Here is a 7,810-nt window from a genome sequence, read left to right on the forward strand (position 1 = left end):
ACCCACCCACCCACCCACCCACCCACCCACCCACCCACTCACTCACTCACTCACTCACTCACTCACTCACTCACTCACTCACTCACTCACTCACTCACTCACTCATCCCCATAGCTCCGGCTGGCGCAAAGGACGACAAACACACACTACGTTTCACCAAAAATTTGCAATCGGATATGCGTTTGCAAAACAAGTTTCGATCCGTTCATGAGAGAAATGACACAACATATTTTATGTTTACATCGGTTTCTCCGGTCGCATAACTTTAACTCGATAGAAACATTCACGTATGCATATAGCGTTATAATCTATTATTAGCTATTATGTCATTGTTGAGTCTTATTCTACTCCAATTTGATGGTAAAGTATATAAAATGAATGTAAACAATAGACAAAATGACGAAATTAGTGATCCGGTGATACGTCCTGGCGTTTTCTATAGTAACGAAGCGATTGCTCAGTGATCACGTGGTACAATGCAAAGGCGGATCTTAAGATCAGTGGCGCTGTAAAGACGGTCCTTTCATGGCCAAAAATTGGGACGGAGGAAAGGTAGGGAGCGAAATATTTTTGGCACTTGATCGAGACCAAGTACTTTTTCACAGAAAGGATGCAGTACTCCTAGTAGAACTGTCATTGCAGAGGTTCAGGATTGGGAGAATAATAATAAAAAACAAAAACATTGTCTTTTCGGTAGCAGGGCAGCGGTTTTGACTGCCTCTTTATGAGCGAGCGCAGTCACGCCTCAGTACGCGCAAGGTAGAAAAACTGACAAAAACGGAAAACTTTTTTAGGAGCACAGAATACGATGGTGATGAGAAAATAGCTAGGAAGAGAGATCGACTCCTTGTTTATCCTTCTGCGCTTCACATGTTCATGTTTTTGGACGAGGGCTATTGGTATCTGTAAACTAATACAAGATACAGAGATACACAACAGCTTTTATGTAATTATCCACCTGCGGTATTAAGTCATTTCCTATTTATCCTCTCCTCCGTCGCCCACTCCCGTAAGCGTTTCCGTCAGTATTCTCGTCACCAGGCCATCCACAGAAATATATTATTACGAGGGATTGGACGCCTGCGTCGCCGACCGGGGATTTTGTGACACGTTTGGGTGCAATACAGGCTACGGATTGCCAGGTGATTTATAAGACAAACAAAAACGCACGCGCAAGGATTCATGCCGATTCATTTAACCGACAACAGTAAAAACCAGATTGTATTATCAAGAACGGTAACAGATTCTGCAAGAAACGTTTAATAGAATGACAAAACCACTGGAAAGTCACCAGTTTACCGTGCTGCCCAAACTACCCAAACAGCCAAGAATAAATAAACACATCTCCAATCTGTAACCCACTTCACGATACCGTGATTTGATAACCGATGAGCACTGGAAACTAAGATTGTTGTAGTCAGGTGGTCAGTCACATGATGTGTTCGTCATTTTCCGCGCCAGTCGATCCACGCCATCATTGTGTCGCTGAACATATATATTTGCTAGGGCGAGTTTCAGTCAAAGGTCTTAAAGCCGTGGCGAGTGCGAATAATTTCATGCTTTTATCACTCTTATCACGATCAGGTCATTAAGGGCCTGATTACATGGCGAATTTCAGCCCAGCTAGGGGGGCTGAAATTATGTTGCGATTACATAACGAATTTCAGCCCGGGCTGAAATATTAGCCTCCGCGCCAAATGTGAAATTGTGTGCAAAAGTCTCCAGAGAATCAAAATGGCGCCGAGAACACGAATCGTGAAAATAGGCGCATTACTTCTCTCGTGGTTTGACCTTTTGTTGGCACTCAATTTTTAACTTTTTGGGATAGTAACACCCTACAATGATGATGGAACTGAAACGAAACCTGTCTCTCAGCCAGAGAGACGTACTTTTATAGAAAGAAAATATGTCCTCAAGCTTGCCGAGTTCATGGCTTCCTTGACAGCCTCGTGCTGTTTAACCTTGTCTCGATGTTCTTATATTCCATCTAAGCTTTGAAATTAGAGAGATTCTCTATTTTATCGCCTTTATTCTATTGAGATCGCTTCTACTTCTTAGCGGCAGCCATCTTATTTCCTGCTTTTCAGCCCGGGCTGAAATTCCGTTTCGATTACATGGGATTTTTTCAGACTTTTCAGTCCGTTTGCCCGGGCTGAAAATCCTAGCCCGGTTTTTCAAACCGGGCTAGGATTTTCAGCCCGGGCTGAATCCCTCTTCATGTAATCGCCAATTTGATTTCATGAGAATTTGTTTCAGAGGCCGGGCTGAAATTCGCCATGTAATCAGGCCCTAAGCCACCTGAGTACTACCTGTGGTGGCGCCAAAATGACGCCAAATTTCGGCGCCAAATTTCCCTTAAGCTAGTAAACCTCGCACAGTTCCTCGAGCAAACTGACTGTCAGTTAGGAGAGAACGTAGTCAACCAGAAAGTTCTCGAAGAAAATTAGAAAAAAAAGATACTTCTTTTCTAGGGATGAATCCTGAAGATGAGGATAGCAACATTTTCCAGTGATCTTCATTTGTCGATTGGAGTGTATAAAGGATCTTACGTGACTTTTCAGGAATAAATATGTTTAAGTGATACATTATTTTCACGGCAGTATTAGAGAAAATTCCACCCGGTATCAAATCGAGCTGGCTGACTGATATAAAAATGGTAGATACGGGTTTCAGCCTGGACGCAAAGAGAAGCTTAAAGTGCACCTAACCCCAAAAATTTTTTTTCGCTAGAACGAATCTACTTATTATTTGAAATAGTTCTGCGAAAAAATTTTTGAATTCCGTTAAATCCTCGATTTTCTGTGCCACGACGAAATCTCGAAAATAGCTCCAAAACACCGCCATTTTGTTTCACGACCGAGTTTGAGGAGAATGGGTCCAGCGGCTCTTGTGACGTCTACCCAGGAAGGTTGGATATCTCATCTCCTCTCATTTCCTTCAGGATGGTGCAATACACATTCGAAAAGTGCGCACAAAACGCCTTCCAGAGGTGCTATCGGCTGTTGCAGCAATATTCCAGATTTAAAGAAAGATATACTGTACAATTTACTGACGATGATCGCCTAATGGTGCAATAAAGACATAAACGATGGTTGATTTTGTCGAACCGAAACAAACGAACTGAATCTGTGAGAACCATTGAAGAACTCTCACTGGAATTTGTTCCGCAGACTTTCGAACGCTATTTTCATAAATTTTCTGCTTAAAGCTAACCAGAAATTTGTAGAAATACTACCTACAACCTATATCTTCCAATCCCGCAATATTTATAACATAACCGGCAAAGTTGTGTGATCCGGTCATGATCAAGAAGCGTTATACTGATATGTAAATAGATCGCAACTGTACGCCGCTAACCAACACTTATTTCTCTTTCGATTTAGATGAAAGTCGAAGATTAATCCTCTAGAATTACATGATAACAAAATTGTTAGACTCACAGAGTTTTTCGAAGGTTTGGAAATCAGCAGTGCGACAAAGATTCTGTGCAATAGCGTCGAAAATATGACCGCGTAACATTATCTGCGGACCACTTAGAGAACACATCCTTTTCGCTTATCCGACGAATTTCACTGCAAACTTTGAGAACAATTTACATTGGTTATTTGGAGTTACGACTTAAAACGTGTGACAATGTGAAATCGGTAATTGTATGAAATGTTTCCTTCCGCCTTGCTTCCCGCAGCTTCAAAAATACAGGTCCAAACAATACGATTTTCAATCGATCGAAGCCAATGTTTTGGAGGTCATGGGGCAAGTCTCGAAAACTGCAACACGTACGTCGCTCTTATAAACATGAAGCATTCAACTGAAAGTAAAACACAGACTGGATTTAACAGAACAATCACACCTTGACAAAATACATTCTCGCTAAGGACAAATGTAAACAGGCTATAAACACGCGTGGGAATCTTATGTTTAGTTGACGAAATTACCATCCAAAGCAGTCCTTGAGTTTTCTTTCCTGCTGTTCGTTTGCCTGCTCCTCCACTTCGTATCTAGCTTTCCATTCCTAATATACAAGCAGCTCGTCCGCAAAAACGTCTTCCCCGTCGTCGCTTGAAATATTGTAAATTGCTCTCAAAGCTCTAAGCAGTGAGTTCACAGTCGTCGAACGTGCTCGATCGAAGTTTATTTCGGAGCCTTCCGAATCGAAACTTAACTCTGACTCCAGTGACGAAAAAGAAATGATTCTGAGACAAAACTTGGACGTTTTAGTCCCAAAATACATCGGAACGATTAGTTTTGCGTTCTATTTTGTCGAGCAAATACAGAGAGTTGACTGAGGCGCTATTGTGTTTGGTTCCTGGGTAGACGTCATCAGGTACCGCCGCCCCAGACTCCCTAAAACGCGGTCGTGAAACACTTAATCGCGACTTTGAAAGGGCATAGAAAATCGAGGATTCAACCAAATTCAAAAATTTCTTCGCCCAAATGCTTCAAAGAAAGTCTAGATTTGTTTTAGCGAAAAAATAATTTTGGGGTTAGGTGCACTTTAAGAAAGCTAAACATTAACAGGCACATAACTCACGCATAAGATGTCAAAGCTAGTCATTGAGACAAGGCATGTATTACCATAGAATTAAAAATGTATGTAAAATGTATACTTAATTGGCCACTCCCCATAGGGGCTTTTCAAGACCAATGTAAACAAACAATGATAAATTAATATTCAAATAAACATAACTAGGTTAAGAATCCCAACTGGCGGGAGGCAGACCAGTTGGCTATTTACAAGCGTAGCCGAGAAGTTGAACTCGGGGCTACCGAGAACAGCATCAGCCAGCGGTCAGAACGGGATTTGAACCCGGGACCCACGTAGGATTTCAAATCCACTCGGCCACGGTGCATCCACTAATTAAATGAATTCCCGAAACTGAGGACGCCCCATTTCCCCGGCTCCAATGTAATTAGGTGCATTGTTATATAATTCGACCAGTATACGTTCGCCATACAGTACCAACATTTAGGGCCTTTTTCGTTATACAGTCTGCTTTGTTTATGTGGGTAGTTGGTGACATACATATAAACGGAACTTTTAATTTCATGATACGCGTCCGCTTTGTCTAAAATGACTGTGAATTGCATTACAAACATTCCTTAACCATCCGAAAGTGACGGCTACCCGAAAGTAACGGCCTCTTTTGCCTGCTATACACTTAATTTTGAAAAAAAACGTGAGGTCTATTAAAATGACATTACGTCAGTAACATTTTTAATCACTGCTTGAAACGACTCAAAAGACCCACCCAATCAAAATTCCAGCTTGTACGCAATGTGGACCTATCATTCATTTATGTACCGGATCCCAACACGTGAAAGTGAAAACTATGGCTGAACGCGAGCAGGTACAGTGGCTTCATGGACAGGCCAATGCCTCAGATGCGGTGGAAAAGATTTGCCCTGCGAGACACATCGGGGGAAAACAGTGGCAAAGTGAATGGAACGAAATGTACCCTGCCTCATGGAGCTATGAATATATCTCCAACTACGAATGCATTTTTAACCATTCTATTGACGCGAATGTTACGGAACAGGAAAGATGGCAAAATCTACAAATGGCCAAATTACAAGGGCCAAAGGTGTCCATCATATCACCAATCTAGCCCAATCTAGTTGCTGAGGCCATTATTAATTCTGGAGGCTTCATCGTTGGAATGCAAAAAGATTAATGTAGACGGAGAAGGACACGATGTCAAAGCGAAGTTTTCTTGGTGGTCCCCTAAATTTGGTGGAGATAACATAAAGCTGGTGAGAAGTACTCTTAGAACAGCTATTGCTCCTTTTCTTGATGAACACGACCGCCCATCTGACTTAGAGTTAAATTTCGCCTGTTCTGATGCTTTTCTGGCACTATCAAGTCGATGTGGAGGTTATGACTTTCAGTACAACATAAATGATTTGCTTCAGCACTGTAAAGACTTTTTTCGCGACACTGTCCAAGGCAAAGTACTGGGAACGTTCGGTTACGAGGCAGAGGTAATACATGCAGTTCTTGTTTGCAGCCAAGAAAATGGTGATGGCCTCTTTAAAGAGTACCCGCTTGTACTCCACGCCAGAGGAAGATGTTAACAACGAAGCAGTTGTAACACGAGACAAAAATGGAAACTAGGTATGGAAACCTCAAGCAACAGGATCTAACAACGAAGCAGTTGTAACACGAGACAACAATGGAAACTGAGTATGGAGACCTCAAGCAACAGGATCTAACAACGAAGCAGTTGTAACACGAGACAACAATGGAAACTGGGTATGGAAACCTCAGGCAACAGGACCTAAGATCAAGCGACTGCCCGATCAAAATGTTTGCCTTAACTTCTGCAGATTGGAACATGTGGCGTTTGCATTTCATATACCGGACGAGAAAGACCAGTTTGCTATCGTTGATGCTGTCGTCGATCCGCAAAGTCATCAGTATGAATTATGAGTTTTGTTTTGACTTTTGATAACAATTAAGCCGGTCAAGTTTCGTTCCCTAAACGAATATCATTTTTAAAGTCCTAAACAATATGCAAATAATGCAAAGATTTTTGCCAAAGCTCTTCCGGAGCTGGGTGAGCTCCTTGTTGTAGCGACGCTGCCATGTTCAACATGGCAGCGTGAACAGCCTCGTGGTCAATTGTTATCTTATGGATTATTAAACAGCAATGGTTTTTTTTTTCAGAAAAAACCTTCAGTTAGAATCGATCATAGTTGATTCGGTTATTAGTGGCTAGGGTAATGCAGAAATGTTTGTCCCTCGCAGTTGATTCGGTTATTAGTGGCTAGGGTAATGCAGAAATGTTTGTCCCTCGCAGTTGATAAGGATTTCAATGCTATCACTCTACTGCAATACTATGATCCAGTTTGCTAGCGAGAACACAGCTAATTTAAGTAACTCATTTTGTTAAATTTTGGATTACTCACTTACTGAGCGGACTTTGGGAGTTCCTTGAGTTACTTAGCTAGCCATAAGGCTCGGAATTGCGTAGAGAGGAAAGACTTTAAGAGCACCTTAGTCTCCGAGGCCAATCTGTGTTGGCGACACGAAGCAGTTTCACTCAACTATCTCAGATCTTGTTGTAATTCCCCGGGGGGGAGGGGTACTCCCTTATATAGGCTGTATAGGTATATGCTGCTCCAAAAGGTATGGTTTTTTGGCCGTTTTGGTCATGAATAGGGTATCGATTTTGGCCATTTTGGTCTTAAATAGGGTATAGTTTTTCTAGTCTAGTCTTGAATTGGGTATGTTTTTTAGAAGAAGCTACTTTTTCATCATTATCGATAACACCATCAACAAAAGCCTTTCAAAATTATGTTTAGGGGAACTTTGTCAGCCGCAAAGGTCATAAATAGGGTATCGAATTGTTGGTCTGGTCATAAATAGGGTAGGGAAAATCGCGGATTTTGTTCATAGAAAGGGTAAGGGTTTTGGGAAGCGGACCGCACACCTCCGCCAATTTTTTTCTGGGAGTACCTCTCCCCCCCAGGTGTAAATCCTTTCCCTACTTCACAGCAACGTTTTCTTGCACTAATAAGAGACAGCAGTCATCCATTTTCAGGACCTAGAGATGCTAAGCTCAGTCTCCTCTAAAGATGCTCATGATTATGCAGTTTGAAGCTCTCAGTGTTCATCTGTGAAAATGACTTCCACTCAACCGTGATCCAAACGGCAGTCATCGGCAAAAGTTCTTTTCAGAATTATCATCTTAATTAACTACCGATACTTCTGAGTTTAAACCATTTACTTCCTAACAATAAGGTAAATGGTAGATTTTGTAAACCTTTCAATAGTTCAATATCTTTCATTTTCGTTCAGTCACATAGCTAT

At 41.7% G+C, this 7,810-nt stretch overlaps 1 pseudogene; it reads left to right on the forward strand.

The window, feature by feature from the left end:
* The first annotated feature begins 5,330 nt into the window (after positions 1-5,330).
* On the forward strand, positions 5,331-6,427 carry LOC145492782 (uncharacterized; annotated as a pseudogene).
* The last annotated feature ends 1,383 nt before the right edge of the window (positions 6,428-7,810 follow it).

This window comes from Orbicella franksi, chromosome 7 (assembly GCF_964199315.1).
Source record: "Orbicella franksi chromosome 7, jaOrbFran1.1, whole genome shotgun sequence".
In the NCBI taxonomy this organism is placed as follows: Eukaryota; Metazoa; Cnidaria; class Anthozoa; order Scleractinia; family Merulinidae; genus Orbicella; species Orbicella franksi.